This window comes from Pelophylax lessonae (assembly GCF_965119305.1).
Source record: "Pelophylax lessonae genome assembly, chromosome: 7".
Lineage (NCBI taxonomy): Eukaryota > Metazoa > Chordata > Amphibia > Anura > Ranidae > Pelophylax > Pelophylax lessonae.
Genome location: NC_138774.1, coordinates 274137489 through 274156640, shown reverse-complemented (window position 1 = coordinate 274156640; position 19152 = coordinate 274137489).

Sequence of the window (19152 nt, the reverse complement as noted above, 5' to 3'; positions counted from 1 at the left end):
TGTGTAGCAATCTAGCTGGTCAGTGTGAGCTTCTCTACCGCTATAGCTACTGGTCTTCAAGCCTGACCCCTTACTGTGACGAACTTGTCATCCCTTACAGCCACAAATGAGTTGAAAGCTACATTGTAGATGCATCCTAAAGGTTTCTGAAATAACAAAAAAAAAAAAGGATTTTCAACAAAACTTAGCAATGGAAAATAGAGCTTTTACGTAATATACTCAGAATGGATCAACCACAGATCCAATCTGGCCATGCAACCAAAGTTCAGTTCAACTGACTAGGTGAACTGATATATATAAAAGAAAAATGTGCTCACAAATGTGTAAGGCCACATATAAACAATTCAGAGTCTGTGTACCACTGCCCAGTTTTTAGATAATGCAAGGGTAAAAAAAAAAAGTAAGATCATCTGAACTATATCTGATCAGATAGGTAAATAATGAGACTTTCTTCATTGATAATTAGCCAATGTGCTTTACTTGAAACCATCCTTTAGCACTGAATACTGTGCCCTGCAAATTATATGCTGATAGGCATAACACATAAGAAGTCTTGACTGGATTGGGTAAATATAGCTTTCCTTTGCCACTACACCTTAAATAAGGTTATGTAGATACATATAGTTACATAGTCTTGAGCAACCTCTCAATTTGGTGACTGTTATAATATATGTGGTCAGATATTGGTATTTTTATAATATTTCAATACAAACAGTGCTTGAGAACCTGCTTGATCATGGTGTCAGGTTTTCACATATATTTGCAATATATCACAATGATAAAAAAGGGTTAAAATAGGCCTTATTGATGGACAGCTCAGTCGCAACTTGCTGAATGATGGAAGTGTTCATGTTCTTTACACTTGTAGATAATAACCAACTTAATTATACTAAAGCAGCATAGAGGTGCTGATTTCCAAAAAATACAGAATAAAAAACCTGGGGCAGTTGACTACCAAGCCAACCAATTGGATTCATTTGAAGCTCAAACTTGACAGACTGGTTGCTGTTGGCTACTGCCCTACTTTTGTTCCAGCTTTTGTACAATTCGTCTCACATCATCCTACAAAACCCCTCTAAAATGGACAAGCAAATTGATCCACTTAGTGGCAAAGAGGTGTAAGTATCTGTAGTGTGTCAATTTGTTATAACTTCAGAACCTATTTAACATAGAACTCCCTGACCCACAAAATCTTCTGTTGTGCCTCAGGAATCCATATTGCTGAAACACGTACACAGAAGGATCAAAACGCATCCAGTTCAAACTGATTTTCATACAGATGCTCAAAGGTTCATACCTCATAAATTTATGAACCACTTGTTTGATGTTGATAACTTTGTAGTAATGTTTGAGAAAGCTGTCCATAAACAGGCAAATACCTTGCCAAAAACAAAGGTAAGAGATTTGCTCGAAAAGTACCCATGGTGACAACTGTCCCATGCACAAAACCTAACAATCTTCATTTGCCATATAGCTGTTGCAACACATCAATAAAACCCCTGCTTGTGACAACTGGCATTTCTAATCACAACTACATCATTCACATAACTAGGTTTCACAAATGATACATTTAGGCCTAGGAGATCAGTGATTATTTCTATCCTCTAATGCAACCTTTCTCAACCTTTTCAACACAGAGGAACCCTTGAAATAACTTTCCATTCTCAGGGAACCTCTACTAAACATTACAATTACTATCTGCAACTAATAATACATTAGTGAGATGGTCAGATGCTCTTTACACATGTGGTCATTAGGAAGAATTACCCCCTTACAGATAGCTAAAAAGATCAATGGTGTCAGTGGGAACTTGTCTGAGTAGTAGAAATTGCTCATTGCTCAAGGAACCCCTAGCTACCTTTGGAGGAACCCTAGAGTTCCATGGAACCCTGATTGAGAAACCTTTCTCTAATGTATTAGGCTATACATGGAGCAAATTTGCTTGATACCCCGATCAACACAGACATTGTTCATGCAGGAATCTCTCCTACCAGGCCATTATCTTCTCCCCGCAAGGGGGTGGGGAAGGGCAGGGGAAGCCATCCCCATTAGAAGAAGACAGTGATTATCGCTAGCGATAATCACAAGCGAATCAGGCAGGCTGGTTGTACCCAAGATGATCGATTGATTAACTTGGTAAATTTAGCCTGCACATTAATGGTTCAAATCGTGTATGGCCGGCCTCAGGCAGTATTGAACAAGAAATCATTGAATTTCAAAATAGACTAAATGTTTTCCTTACGCAGTACACAGTATAGCAGTATACATAGTAGTAATTATAAAAGGATACCACATAAAAGTTTTGATACAGAAATAAACTGCCATTCGTGGAGTCAGGTACAACAATTTTCTACCATTTTGGAACAATTCTAGTAGTTGCCTGGATGTTTCTTTTTAAATCTGTTATCCAGTTAAAAATTGTTGGATTTTGTAAGCATTTGAACTTCATCAAATTTTCATGGTGATAATTATGTTACTAATCCAACCACAATGTGGATTCATTCTCAAAGTATTTGGATACAGATTGTATTTGATGCCCAGTAGTTAAAGCCCCACTCTGCATATTTTAATTGTAAGCTCATGGGTTTCTTTTTTTAACTGCTTCTGGACCGCGGGGCATACATTTACTGCAGCGGGGCGGCCTCTCTGCGTGAAATCATGTACCTGTACATGATTTCACTCTTCCAGGTCTGGTGTGAGCATGCACGCTGCTGGTGATCAGCTCCCACTGTGACTGGACACAGTGTGAGCCAATCAGCGGGTCCAGCAGACCCGATGTCCGCCGGGACACGTTTATCATTCCCGAAGCAGACAGAACTGTAGAAAACAAGGCAGATCGCCATTTTGTGACATGAAAAGACAGAGATCTTGTGTTTCTGCTAAGCAGGAAAACTTATCTCTGCCTTCTTACAGTACAAGCACCCCCCCCCCCCCCCCAAATTAGAAAGCACTCCCTAGGGACACATGTAACCCTTTGATTTTCCCTGTTAACCCCTTCCCTGCCAGTGTCGTTAGTACAGTTACAGTGCATAATATTTAGCACCGATTACTGTATTGGTGTCACTGGTCACCAAAAAAGTGTCAAAAGTGTCACTTAGTTTCAGATTTCTGATCGCTGATTTATTCTAGCAAAATAAATAAATAAAAATTCCATAAAAATATTCCATGGTTTGTAGACGCTATAACTTTTGCGCAAACCAATCAATATACGCATATTGGGATTTTTTTATTTTTTTTACCAATAAATGTAGCAGAATACATATTGGCCTAAATTTAAGAAGAAATTAGATTTTTTTATTGGATGTGTTTTTTAGCAGAAAGTAAAAGATATTGTTTTTTTTTTTTTTTCCAAAGTGTTCTTGTTTTTTTTAAAAAATAAATAAAAACTGTAGAGGTGATCAAATACCACCATAAGAAAGCCCTATGTTTGAGGAAAAAAAGGACATCAATTTTATGTGTACAGCGTCGCACAACTGCGCAAGTTTTAGTTAAAGTAACACAGTGCCGTATCGAAAAAAGGGGCCTGGTCATAAAGGGGGGGGTCAAACAATTTCAAAGCACTACTTACCTTCTCAACATTCCAACATTGCTTTATGTGCCCTTCTTTGATTCTGCTAGTTGGTTGTTTTTTCCTATTCTTTACAATCAAGGAAGCTGCCATCTTAGCGGTTCTTTCATTTACATTCCCATGGTATTGTACTTGTGATCAGCTATGACACCAATTACAAGGGGGCGCAAAGGCCTGGTGCATCATTTTATGAAAATGTATTAAAAGGAAAAACATGCCAAAAAGTAATAGATTTTCATTAGATAATGCACTACGCCTTTGCCCCCTCTTGTTGTTATTTTAGTCATTCAGAAGAAAGATTTACAAAATCAGAATAGAGCTGCGTTGGTGAAGCAAACCTGTTACCAAAGTGAATGATTGTGGGGATACTGCTATATTAAGGTAGATCTTGGTCTCAGCAATACCTTAGCGCTATGGTGTCAAAACTTTGGATTAGCTAGTCATTTAATGACCTGACAGTTAGTTTGAGTGTCAACATAAGCACACTAGTAACAGTAACAGTTATCATTCAAGGCATTATTACTATACAGGATTTATTTAGAGCCAACAGTTTGTGTAGCGCTTTACAACATGAGGGGAGACAGTACAGTTACAATCGCGTACAATTGCTTACAATCTAGGAGGGATGCCTAGAATGTAACTTTTTTGGGAGAGTTACAGTAAATCGGTGGGTTTCATTCCATTTTAAATAATACCCACTCATCCTGTTTCCTGTGAGCCCAGGATATAATGGACACACCAGCCTAGGGATGCATCATTCTGCTACCAGTAGAAAAAGAGGAAGAGCGCTCTACTCATCACCCGACCAGCCAGAAGACATCAGAAAAAAGATATGTACACAAAAAATATTCTAAAAATCTTCTAGACGGCCTTTTCCCTGAGAGGCAGATGGCAACACTTTTTCAAAAAGGGTTCATTTCATGACCGTCTCGATATACCACTTAGATATGATTCTAACTCAGTCCCTAAGTAGACTTATCTTCAAATTAGCCATTTTATAAATTGTCCTGTTTCAAGACAGGTGGCCCGAAACATTATCTTCTTTCTACCACCTATTTGCTAATGACTGCTCATATCTGTGTGAACTTGGGATCTTCTTGTAAAAAGTAGAAAATTGGAACTAGGGTTGCCATTCTGGATACAAACTTTGTACCCCTTGGTACAGAGCACCATCTCTTCTTCACATGTTTTATCCCACCTTGTTGAATCACTGTAGAAGAAGGTACGCTCCTCCAGACAATGCCCCATAATCCAGCAGTATTGGCAATGGGTACTTTAGATTATCCTGGAGATATCCACCTTCCAGCTAGATTTTACCCCTGTCCAAAATCTATTGCATCACACATCCCTATCTGACAAGAATTATCTAAAAAACACTAGCTATGTACGTAGTAAATGCTGCTAGAAAAAGTATTCCTGTACACTGGAGGAAAACGTCAGTGCCATCCTTGAAAGAGTGGTTCACAAGATTGGAAAGAGTCTCAGAAATGGAGGAATTGATTTATACTTAGCAGGACAGGTTTGCAGAATTCCTTAAAGGGATTTTGGGAAATTTGGAATTTTTTTCAGTCTAAACTGGCGTGTTCCAAACTTATTTTCCACTTAGAAATGTGAGTGTTGCTGACAATGTCACTTAACTTCTGGTGTGCCTCCTGGGAGAGGACAAACCATTGGCTGCCTGATTAGGGGTGACCCTGACAGCTAAGCATCCTTTCTATCCCATCTTTCCCTTTTTCAAGACCTGTAGCTCCTATTCCTACCCCCCCCCCATCCACTTATCATTCTTACCCCCCCCCCTTCCCCATCTCACCCCCCTCCCCATTTTTTTTTCTAGCTTCCTTCGTCATTTTCTTTTGCTCCTTTGCATTTTTCCTGAATATATGTACCATGCTGATACACTTCTTTGTTACATACCATTTTTACATACTATTATGAGCTTTTTCCCATTTCTGCTTTTGTATACCTGGAAGTAGATTTATTTGATTTATTATTTCGTTTCTGACCCTCTAAGCAGGAAAAGGAAAAACAAAGAATAAATCTCTGACAAATTTCTGGGGGAAATTTACAAAACTGTAGAGTGCAAAATCTACTCCAGCTTTGCATAGAAAACAATTAGCTTCCTGGTTTTATTGTCAAAGCTTAGATGAACAAGCTGAAATTAGAAGCTGATTGGCTACCTAGCAAATCTGCACCAGATTTTGCACTCCCCAGTTTTGGTACATCTACCCCAATATATGGCCCTTTGATGATGCCAAGGGCCACATTTGAGGCCCCCTATATCAAGAAAGTTGACCACTGGTTTAAATACTTGTAGAACAATTTCACTCAATGATCTGCACACCGCTACATATTCAAACAAGCTCCACATTGGGTTTGAGAAGTCACTATTTAGTGTAACAGTCAATTTCTTACTAAAGGAAATAGTGATACATAGTAAAGGATATTTTACAATGTAGCTTTAATTGAAAGATTCTGTTTAACCCGGAAAAGAGATAGGCTTGGAAAGGGGGGTGGTATCCAGCCAGTGTCCCATCACTTTAAGGTACCAGCCTATGAACCATGGTCTATTCATCCTGTGTCCAGTACTGTATGATTTGGGTTGTCTTTCCACTCACAGGTCCGTTTTTTTAATCATTATTTTCCAAATGGTTTAGCTAAAATAAAGGGCAGGCACACACACAGTGTTTTTTTTTTTTTTTTAAAACATTTTGTATACTTTGCATGGAGTTCAAATATTTCCATAGACTTTTTTCTTAAACATGTATGACAGGTCCACTTTGAAATTATTATGATTAATACTATCAATGAGCTGATCATAAATACTAATTAAAAAATATTCACACAAAAACATAGCCTATCTATGATAAGTAAAGCAGAGGAAGTGAAAAGTCAAGCCAGGCTGTTAGTGTCTTGTGCTCTCTAATAACACAAGGTGTCATTGTATACCCAAATCAGTTTCTAGAGCCTTGCAGTATTTATAACAATTAAAACACAAGGGAAGCAGTGGCGAGCACAAGCAGCAGGGGGAGAGAAGTGGGTGGAGAGAGAGAGAGGCAGCAGTAGAAACAAATCTCACTACACAGGCATTAGAGGTTAAAGGCATCGAGCTATAAAAACACAATCATAAAATCAGTAACTGTATATTCTAATTTCAGTTACAAAATAATGACATTTGAGAACAGAAGTCTTAGATCAGCAGTGATCTTATAGAAAATATATGTTAAGAAATGTGAAAAATAAATGTTCCGATGCCAACGTGTGTAGATGCTGATTGTCACAGTAGGTTTACACTTTTCCTATGTAACATGTGTGAATAGATTTTTTTGAATAATATAAATACTGAGTGTGCACTTTAAGAGTTTCAATGTTTAAACCTTTAAATTGGTCTATGTAGGTAAATTTATTTTGGTCTTTATTACAATTCAACCTAAATGTATGTACTTTATAACAGGGAACAGAGTAAAAGTATTGCAGCAATGTAAAATGTATTTAAGGAACATCTCCACTAAGTAAGGTTGGTATCTAAAATTATATAATAACAACATAGTAGTGGAAAAAATACAACCCCTTTTTTTATTGATTTCTAAGCCTCCAACACCTAGATCACATAAATTTGAATTTTCACATTTTTTTATATGAAATTCCCCCCAAAAAAATGTAAAAATCAAAATTTTTTAAAATTTTTGGCCAATTTGTTTTCTGCTACCTATGTTTGGTAAGAAAAATCACAATAAGCGTATTTTGATTGGTTTGCGCAAAAGTTATTGTGCTTACTAACTAAGGGAAAGATTTCTGTAATTTTTGGTGTTTTTTTTTTAACGAGTAATGGCGGCGATCTGCGATTTTTTTTGCGGGACTGTGACATTGCGGCGGACAGATCGGACCCTTGACTGACATTTTTGACACTTTTGGGGGTACCAGTGACATTTCTATAGTAATCAGTGCTATAAATATGCACTGTTACAGTAAAAATGACACTGGCAGGGAAGGGGTTAATTTTATTGGAGAGGGAGGGGTTAATGTATGCCTGGTGCTTATTAACATGTGTGGGGGGAGGTGACTGAGTGACACAGGGACAGATCGCATGTTCAGCTATGCTGAACCCTGCAATCTGACCCTGCCTGTCACTTAGGAGATCCGACCGCTCTGTTTACACAAGCAGGCGGATCTCCAAACTTTATTCCCTGACGATCGGGGAAGAGCAGTGGCGTTCGCCGCTGCTCCTCCCCTGGCCCGACTCCCGCTGTGAATGAATACAGCAGGAGCGAGCCTCCGGCAGCGCGCGAGCGCCGCCCACAAGAGGAGGAGTCCAGCGACGTAGTACTACGTCGCTGGACGATAACGAGCCACTGTGCCGCAGTAGAGGCACAGTGACTGGTCGTAAAGTGGTTAATAAATTGTAAAAATAAAAGTTACAGGCTATAATAGAGGTCTATGTATAATATCATCACACAAGACACTCAACTTTTACCCAAGGATAACACTTTTTTCCAACAGGATCCAGTTAAAAATTTGTGCTTCTTGCATGAATCTTGTGTGAAATAAAATTGTAAATGAGTGTTTTATCCTAAGCATTTGTCTGCATTCCAAAACAATGTATTCATGAAAATGTTTAACAACAAGTGTTTCTAAGCAATGTAAAATAAAGTGGGAGCCTAGATAATTGTGGAGGTTGTGGCTAATATAAGAAAAGGTTACAACCTCTGTCCGAATGCTCATGTTTTGTCCCCAGTGGGCAGAATTTAATTCTTGCCCTGGATATAATAGGAAGTGAGATGGTATCTTCTTTTTACAGGATTTTGCATGTCAAAAAAAAAGTCAGTTCAAAATGATTAATGCACAGGTTATAGATTCTGGCTGGTGATAACTGTGTGGCTCCATGAGGTGTCAGTTGAGAAAAGCAGAAAAAGGAGTCGTTTTCAGTAAGTTTTCCTTTATAGGCGTTTAATAACAACAAAAAAATAGTGCAAGATCTTAAAATCTGTTTTACTTAGTTGGGTTCGAAGGTATGTATTACTTTTCTTTTATGGTGCTCCCTGGTCAGTTGATAGAGCGACTTTTTAACTTTTGCCATATCAAAAAAAAAAATATCTGCCTGTGTCTGATCTATATGAATGTTGTCTTGAGATGACACTGATTGCATTTGCAAAACCCAAGTCTCATTTAGGCCCCTTTCACACTTTTGCGACTTGTCCTAGCAAAGTCGCATGACAAATTGTACCCAATGATTTCCAATGAGTACCATTCATATCTGTGCGACTTCAAAGTAGTCCCTGCACTACTTTGGTCCAACTTTGATGCGACCTGAGGTCCATAGACCTCAAGATTACACAGGCATTGCTTGAATTTGCGTCAAAGTCGTGTGACTTTCAGGTCATACAAGTGTGAAAGGGGCCTTAATGGGAAAGCTCAGTCTACACCAAAATCATTAGCAACATTGCATTATACCACTTTCTGTCTACTTGACTTCACAGTTGCTATGCTGGTGGCCATCACTGGATTAAGCATAATCTATTCTGGTTCTGATTATTCAGTTTGACATTTCTTAATCTCGGTACACACGTACCGAAATAATTTTTGGTACATATTTACCGATGTCTGTTCAATAGAAGGTGATCTAATGACTGGCTTTTATCTAACAGTCCTGATGGAAAACCAGCATTCCACCCAGCCTTTAAACCCAATCATGGCAGGCGCTGATCAATGTACAACAGCATAGTGGGAGAGATCCGCATATCATGCATTGTTGTGCTGATGCGGGGATGTCAATTTTTTTCTTGTTCAACTGGCTGGTTGAATGGAAAAAAAAACTGAACCTGCATACCCAGCTTTACTTAAAGCTCTATCTTGATTACCTTTGTTCCCTACTGAGCTCAGTGGTTCCATCTGCCAACCAGTACTTCACTAAAAAAAATATAGGGGTCAGCAGAAGAAACCACTGGAAGTGTTAGTTTCTGAAGAGACTTTAGAGGACGATTTCTCTTTAGCAGAGTGAGGTTCAACAGAATGGGCAGCATTAGAGCTACATATTTACTTGTTAATTGTAGAAGAACTTTTTGCTTGCATTTCTAGTTTGGCATAGATGCAATGAATCATAAATATCATTAGTAGTTCTTTTATTGGTTGCCTTTGTTGCCTGGAATTACTCTTTATTCTTGAGCAGCCGATGATGTTTGCTAGTTAAGCCATAGAGCATTTATGGCCCTCAGTTAGCTTCCCTTCCCTTCCCTTACAGGACCAATGGGTTTACTCAGAAGTGTCCTTATGTGCCCAGACTGGGTAAAATTAAAAGAAATCTAATACATATTTTTAGAAAAGCTTCAAACCTATGCGTGAGCATTTCACTGCACAATACTGTGCATTATTATGCACATTAATGCATCATAACACATGTGCTATGTATTGTGCATTGCTATTAATTTTCAACAACACAATGGATGCAGTTTATGTGCGTATGAAAATGAATAGGCAAAGCAATGCAATGGGACCACAAAGAGTTGACATTTTAGAGAAAGATGAATGTGATTGCAATCATTACTCAGGCGGCAGATAGTTACTGGAAGTTGTAAAGAGTGTTTTGCATCATAAGAAACCGTTAGAGCTGTAAAGTAAACTGGTTTAGGTATATGAGAGTCAGTAACACACCTGCACCGACTTGTCTTAGATAAACTCTACCTTTTCCTCTTGTCTGCAGTGTGAAGAATAGTAAGGTCCTTTCCCAGCCGGGGACGATGTAGTCTTACTGAAAACCCCCATTACGTCTGAGTTTTATCTGTTTTGTAGTTTTATTGTAGGCAACACTGGGTATTATTCCATTCGAGTATGGCCAAGTCCTTTTATGTATGTATGAATACATTAATTTATATAAGGCAACTGGGTTTTCAATGCTTAATGCTATATAAAATGTAGAAAGCAGGGAGTAAGAATCAATAACTAGAGATGAACACAGCCATTTATTGTAGTTGAAGAATATAGAAATGCCAGCCCAGTGTCATGGGATTCTTAAACATGTTTGTTTACTTTCCTTTCATTTGTATCTGAAGTGTGGGGGCACTCTATCGGCACACAACAGAATTCACAACAACAGAGCTAGTTTTTAAACAATGGGTCATTGATCCCATGATCAGAGAACATATACAGGTACATCTCAAAAAAACTTAGAATATCATCAAAAAGTTAATTTATTTCAGTAATTTAATTCAAAAAGTGAAACACATATATTATATAACTTCATTACACACAGAATTATATATTTCAAGCAATTCTTTCTTTTGAATTTGATGATTATGGTTTACAGCTAGTGAAAACCCCAAAATTCAGTATCTCATTAAATTTCAATATCGTGAAAAAGTTCAATATAGTATTCTAATCAGCTAATTAACTCAAAACACCTCTAAAAGTTTCCTGAGCCTTTAACCACTTTACCACTAAGTACTGTAATAGTACTGCGGCAAAGTGGCTCGTTCCCGTCTGACGACGTAGACCTACGTCGCCAGACTCCTCCCCTGTAGGCGGCGCTCCCGCTGTTTTCATTCACAGCGGGAGTCGGGCCAGGGGAGGAGCAGCGGCTATCGCCGCTGCTCTGCCCCGATCGTCGGGGATCTAGTGTGGAGATCCGCCCGCCTGTGTAAACACAAGCGGGCGGATCTCCTAAGTGACAGGGAGTGACAGATCGGAGTGTTTAGCATAGCTGGACATCCGATCTGTCCCTGTCTCACACAGTCACCTCCCCCTCCCACACGTCAGTAAGCACCAGGCATACATTAACCCCTCCCTCTCCAATAAAGTTAACCCCTTCCCTGCCAGTGTCATTTTTACAGTAACAGTGCATATATATAGCACTGATTACTGCAGTAATGTCACTGGTACCCCCAAAAGTGTCAAAAATGTCAGTCAAGGGTCCGATCTGTCCGCCGCAATGTCGCAGTCCCGCAAAAAAAAACGCAGATCGCCGCCATTACTCGTTAAAAAAAAAAACACCAAAAATGACAGAAATCTTTCCCTTTGTTAGTAAACGCAATAACTTTTGCGCAAACCAATCAAAATACGCTTATTGCGATTTTTTTTACCAAACATGGGTAGCAGAAAACAAATTGGCCAAAAATTTAAAAAAAAAATTGGTTTTTACATCTTTTTTGGGGGGAATTTCATATAAAAAAAATGTGAAAAATATTGTTATTTTCTCAAAATAAACGCTCTTTTTTTGTTTATAGCGCAAAAAGTAAAAATCGCACAGGTGATCAAATACCACCAAAAGAAAGCTCTGTTTGTGGGAAAAAAAGGACGTCAATTTCATTTGGGTACCGCGTCGCACGACCGCGCAATTGTCAGTTAAAGTCACACAGCGCCGAATCGCAAAAAGTGGCCCAGACGTAAGACAGCAAAATGCTCTAGTGGTAAAGTGGTTAAATGGTCTCTCAGTCTGGTTCAGTAGGGTACACAAGTATGGGGAAGACTGTTGACTGGACAGTTCTCCAGAAGACAGTCATCGACACCCTCCACAAGGAGGGTAAGTCACAAAAGATCATCTCTAAAGACGCTGGCTCTTCACAGAGTACTGTATCCGAGAAAATAACTAAAAAGTTGAGTGAAAGGAAAAAGTGTGGCAGAAAAAGGTGCACAAGCAACAGGGATAACCAAAGCCTTGAGAGGATTGTGAAACAATGGCCATTCAAGAATTTAGGGGAGATTCACAAGGAGTGGACTAAGACTGGTGTCAGTGCTTCAAGAGCCACCACACACAGACGTATCTAGGACATGAGCTACAACTGTCGCATTCCTTGTGTGAAGCCACCCCTGAACCAGAGACAATGTCAGAAGCCTCTTACCTGGGCTAAGGAGAAAGGACTGTTGTTTAGTGGTCCAAAGTCCTCTTTTCGGATAAAAGTAAATGTTGCATTTCATTTGGAAATCAAGGTCCCAGAGTCTGAAGAAGAGTGGAGAGGCACTAAATACAAGTTTCATGTCCAGTGTAAAGTTTCCACATTCAGTGATGATTTGGGGAGCCATGTCATCTGCTGGTGTTGGTCCACTGTGCTTTATCAAGTCCAAAGTCAGTCCTCTACCAGGAAACTCTAGAGCACTTCATGCTTTCCTTTGCTGACCAGCTTTTTGGAGATGCTGATTTAATTTTCCAGCAGAACTTGGCACCTGTCCACACCACCAAAAGTACCAATACCTGGTTTAATGATCATGGTATCACTGTGCTTGATTGGCCAGCAAACTCACCTGACCTAAACCCCATAGAGAATCTGTGGGGTATTGTCAAGAGGAAGATAAGAGACACCAGACCCAACAATGCAGATGAGCTGAAGGCTGCTATCACAGCAACCTGGGCTTCCATAACACTTCAGCAGTGCCACAGGCTGATCGCCTCCATGCCATACCGCATTGATGCAGTATTTCATGCAAAAGGAGCCCCGACCAAGTATCGAGTGCATACTATACTGTACATGGACATACTTTTCAGTAAGCCAACATTTCTGTATTAAAAATCCTTTTTTTTTGGTCGTATGTAATATTCTTATTATCTGAGATACAGAATTTTGGGTTTCACTAGCCCTAAGCCATAATCTTTCAAATTAAAAGAAAGAAATGATTGAAATATATCACTCTGTGTGTAATGAATTTATATAATGTTTGAGTTTCACTTTTTGAATTGAATTACTGAAATAAATTAACTTTTTGATGATATTCTAATTTTTTGAGATGCACCTGTATGTAACATGGTCGTCTGAGGCAACTCAGAGATTGTTTAACCACTTGCCTACTGGGCACTTTTACCCCCTTCCTGCCCAGGCCAATTTTCAGCTTTCAGCGCTCTCACGCTTTGAATGACAATTGCGCGGTCATGCTACACTGTATCCATATGAAATTTGTATCATCTTTTTTAACACAAATAGAGCTTTCTTTTGGTGGTATTTAATCACCTCTGGGTTTTTTATTTCTTACAAAAAAAAAAAGAAAAAAAGAAAATTTTGAAAAAAAAAAGTTTTTCTTATTTTCTGTGAGTAAAGTTTGAAAACAAATAAATTTTTCTCCTTCACTGATGTGCGCTGATGAGGCGGCACTGATGGGCACTGATAGGCTGCACTGATGGGCACTGATGAGGTGGCACTTATGGGCACTGATGAGGTGGCACTGATGAGGAGGTACTAATATGCCGCACTGATGAGCCCTGATAGGTGGCACTGATAGGCGGCACTGATGAGCACTGATAGGTGGCACTGATGAGCACTGATAGGTGGCACTGCTGGGCACTGAGAGGTGGTACTGCTGGGCACTGAGAGGCGGCACTGATGGGCACTGAGAGGCGGCATTGATGGGCACTGAGAGGCGGCACTGATGGACACTGATGGGTGGCACTGATGGACACTGACGGGTGGCACGGATGGGCGGCACTGATGAGCACTGATGGGCAGCACCATCAGTGCCCACACTCAGTGCCCATAGTGCTGCTAGTCAGTGCCCATCAGTGCCTAGATGAGCAGGCACTGATGGGCACTGACTGGCAGCACTATGGGCACTGATGGGGGGCACTGATGGCGGGCACTGTGGGCACTTATGGCATTTTTTTCCCCTCTTGTGTAATCAGGGCACTGGTGATCAGTGCCCTGATTACATTCCTCTGTGTCCCCTTACCGCCGATCGGCTCTCCTCTTCCTCACACTGCAGTCTCTGTGTGAGGAAGGAGAGCTGGCGATGAGAGATGATCTTATATGTTTACATATGAGATCATCTCTCATTGCACGGTCCGATCACAGCGGCCATTCACCACGATCTGTGATTGGCTGTGTCCAAGGGACACGGCCGACACAGGTTTTCCCCGATGCACGCTCACGGAAGTGAGCGGGGAGCCTGTCACTGGGAGGCCATATAAAGACGGCCTCCCGGAAATTAGAGCCCGCGCTGTAGCCGTCTTTCGGCTATAGCGCGGGCCGGAAGAAGTTAAAGGAACACAGCAACAAATAACACTTATAATAAAACTATTTACTGTAGAAAGCCAGCTAAACTTCTGTTCTGAATGAAAAATTTGAGACAGGAGTAATCTTCCAATTTCAACCAAATGTAAAGTAAATTGCATTTTTTTGCAATGCCCCTCAGTGTTCACTTTAATCAGTAAAATGGTAATGGTCTAGTTTCTCTCAAAATAAGCTATATATAAGTGATGCACCAAAATTTCGGCCGCTGCAATTTTGCCGCGATTTAACCACAATTTTGCTGCCATTTTACCGTGCTTATGGTATGTTTTTCATAGGTCATGTGACTCAAAGAATGCACCAAAAATGCAACATGGGTGCATTTTTGATGTGTTCTTGTTGCATTTTCAATGCATTTCAAAGGGTAGGTGCATTTTTGGTGCGGTTTTTTTAACTGACCAAATAGGCACCAAAAATGTTACAAGCAGGATTTTTATCAACGCTTCAAAAGGTGCCGATAATGGCTGACAATAAATTCATATTCATTTAAATTCATTATATTCTTAAAAAAAGTCAAATATAATACAATTATGTATTAAAAAAATATTTTTTAAAACCGTCAATTTCGGTTTTGGCAAAGTGCATCCCAAAGTTTTGGTTTCGGCACCAGAATTTTCATTTCGGTGCACCACTACTCCAAATAGTAGGCCTCCCTACTGAGGTATACAGCAAAAGAGGTAATAAAGGCGATGGGCTAAGGGGTGCAATTTTTAAATATTGCCACATCAATGGCTGCTATGTTTGCTTAGATATGGGCAAAAAAAAGAAATTTTGTCTTACCTTTCTTGGAGTATAGTGCAGGACACAGGCTGTATATTCAAATACCCTGCAGTAATAGCTCTAATCATGTCCAAAACACTGGAGATAAATTTCTTTGGGATGCTTTGAAGCAGAGTAAAAGGAAGGAAGGACAATGTCTTCATTAAAGTGGAAGGCTGATACCACTTTGGAAAGGGGAGTCTTGTATGTAAAACTGCTTTATCTTTAATAAGAATTAGAAAGAGCTCTTTACAAGAGAGAGACGCTAACTCTAAAACACATCTGACAGACATGATAGACACCAAAAATGTCACTATACTGTAATGGGATCTGATCCCTAAAGGCTTTATTCCAAATGTTTCTGGAATAGAATGGACAAGGCCAAAACCAGTCCCTTAGTACCAGTTTTGTTCAAGTCCCGGCTACAGTAAATGGGTTGTAAACCCTTACAGATACCCAGTGAAGTGGCTGGCCTCAGGTGATACACAGATATAAAACAAATCTTCCTACATAGGTTGTACCAGTTTATGTGCAGTCTCCCCTCCTCTACAGCCATTCAAAGTCCAGAATTTATAAAGCTTTAGGCTTTTCTGAGTTGAGCTGTCAGAAAACAAGGGGCAGAGAGCTGAAATTACACTCTGCAGTGCTCACTGAGGAGAGCTCTGAGAGCTAATTGGAGGCAAAAGACACACCCCATTCACAGAGCACACTGAAACAGAGCAGAGGCTGTCAATAAGCTGGAGATCTGTCCCGTCACCTTTTTTCTCTTGGTGTCAGAAAAATGTTAAAATTGACTCATGGAGATAGCAGATAAACGAGGCAGCATACACTCAGTGTTCTGGATTGAAAGAAGTACACACTATAGAGGGACATGCTATGCTCATATTTAATGTCAGAGGTTTGCAACCATTTTAAGCTAGAATATGAGGTACCAAGTAGTCTCTGGGCTTGAAACCCTTGTGCTAACAGCATGCAAAAAAAATATTTTTCCCAAAGTGACATTTCTGGCTTTGAGCAATTTGGGAATGACAGAGTTGGATATACCCCTGTCCTTCAAGACCTGGGTTTCAACAGACATACCCTTAAAGCCAGTGACTGAGAAGCAGGATGGACAAAGAGAAAGCACAGGCGCCTTCTAAGTGTAGCTGGTAAGAACTTTATTACAGGTTAAAAACAATGAACTACTCACAAAAGTAGTGGTAAAACAGGCTCATAGCTCATGATGCTGCATGGATGGGTCCTCAGCATTGTATCTGTGAGGTACACAGTGGGATTTGGCCGCCTGCCAAGCCGCGTTTGGGGACCCCGGTGGATTCCGGTGCTTCCTGGTAGGTGGAACACACTGGCTGGGTGGTGGTGTCGTCACTTCCCGGATGTGGCGTGGGGACAAAGGTGGCAAAGCGTTTGCAGAGCATGTGCTCCTTCTTCAGACCGATGTGCAAACAAAATGCTATAAATTTAGTTTGGGTACAGTGCTGAATGATCACACAATTACTAGTTAAACTAGCACAGTACTAAATAGCAAAAAAATGGCCATTGTCATGAAGAGGGTAAAACCTTCTGGAGCTGAAGTGGTTAAATGGAGGAACATCTTCCATAAGCACAGTAAGATGTTTATCTAAAACTCAGAAGGTAGGGTCCACTACCAGAACAGCCTGTTTATTAGTGAATTATTTTTCCACTGGATTTACCTCGGTAATGATTCTTGGAACAGTGAAAATCTTTTCAGGAAAAACACAGTCCGCATAAGATGCCTATTTTATTTTTTTGTAAATGGGGAATGCCTTTTTAGACTTTGAAGGTGTCTTAGTACCCAGAGGAGCATGGCAGGATGAAGGAGATACAAGTGTAACTATACCAATGCTTTTGCGTGAGAGGTGAGCATATCTACAAAGGCAAGCATATTGCATAAAGTTCCAGCATCAGGTGTATTGGAGCCGGGCGGTAAAAAAATATTCCACAGCCTCCTCTAACACTGCCTCATTGTCTTGTCTTCTTAAATGTTCTCTATGTCTACTTCTTCTGAACCAAGGTAGTTACACTTCTGACTCAGGTAGGGAGGGTGGAGGTGGAGAAGAGCCGTTTTGGATTCTGAACAGGAATGGCTGAAATTAATGACATAGCTTCAGAAAAACCTGCCTTAGTCAGATAGACCGCTTGTGGCGTGCCTAAGATAGAGCTTGAGTCAGATTCACAGACAGGTGGTAAAACAGAGTCCTGTTCTGGTACAAGGGAAGCATCGTCATCCTGAGAGTTTAAAGTGTTTTGCAATGTATCAGTAGAGCTAATGTTTGCCTGAGCTTTTGCCATGGTTCCTTGTGCCTGGCTTCCTTCATTTTTATCAATGAAGGTATTTCCCCTTAAAGCAACCTACAGTTAGGTCCTTATATATTTGGACACAGGCACAATTTTCATACTTTTGGCTCTGTATGCCACCAGAATAAAATCGAAACAATCCAACTGTATTGAAGTGCAGGCTTTCAGCTTTAATTGCAGGGTTTGAACATAAATATCAAGTACAAATTTTAGGAACTGTAGCCATTTTTATATACAGCCCCCCCCCCCCACCATTTTCGGTGGCTCAAATGTAATTGGACAAATTACTATAATCATAAATAAAATGTAAATATTTTGTTGAGAATCCTTTACTGGCAATGACTGCCTGAAGTCTGGAACCTATGGGCATTACCAAAGAATGGGTTTCCTCCTTTCTGATGCTTTGCCAGGCTCTAACTGCAGCTGTCTTCAGTTGTTCTTTGTTTGTGGGTCTTTCTGCCTTTAGTTTTACCTTCAGCAAAAATGCATGCTTAAATGGGTTGAGATCCGGTGATTGACTTGGCCTGTGCATAATATTCCACTTCTTTTTCTTTCAAAGCTCCTTGGTTGCCTTTGCAATGTGCTTTGGATCATAGTCCATCTGTACTGTGAAGCGCCATACAATCAACTGTGCTGCATTTGGCTGAATCTGGGCTGGCAGTCTATCTCTAAACACTGCAGAATTCATCCAACTGCTTCTATCATCTGTCACATCATCAATAAACACCAATGACCCAGTCCCACTGAAAGCCATGCATGCCCATGCCATCACACTGCCTCCACCATGTTTTTCAGAGGAAGTTGTGTGCTTTGGATCATGAGCTGTTCCAAGCCTTCTCCACACTTTTTTCTTCCCGTCATTCTGGTACAGAATAATCTTAGTTTCATCCATCCAAAGAATGCTTTTCCAGAACTGGTCTGGCTTTTCTAAATGTTTTTTGCAAAGTCTAATCTGGATTTTCTATTCTTAAGGCTTATGAATGGTTTACACCTTGTGGTGAACCCTCTGTATTTGCTCTTGTGAAGTCTTCTCTTGGTTGTAGACTTTTTTTTATAAACTCTTTTTATTCGTTTTGCAAAAAATAAAAAATACACAGCAGAGCCTTTGGCCATACCCAGCTCAAAATTAACAAAACATTAACAATAAGAGAAGAAAACAAAAAAAAAACATAATTCCATAACAGTCTAACAAAACATCTGCTCAACTCTAAATACAGGATTATGAAGGAGAATAATTTATGATACGCTTCGCCTCATCGGTTAGGATTATATGCACTTTCAAGCTACTGGACGCATAGTTAAGTTACAGTACCTCTATAGAGCATGAGTCAACAAATACTGATATCCAAGAGGGCTGTTTGATTGTAGACCTTGACAATGATACGCCCACCTCCTGGAGAGTGTCCTTCACTTGTCTGGATTGTTGTGGATGATCCTGCGATCATCCACCACTGTTGTCTTCCATGGACGTCCACGCCTTTTTATGTTGCTGAGCTCACCAGTGTGTTCTTCTTTCCTCAGAATGTACCA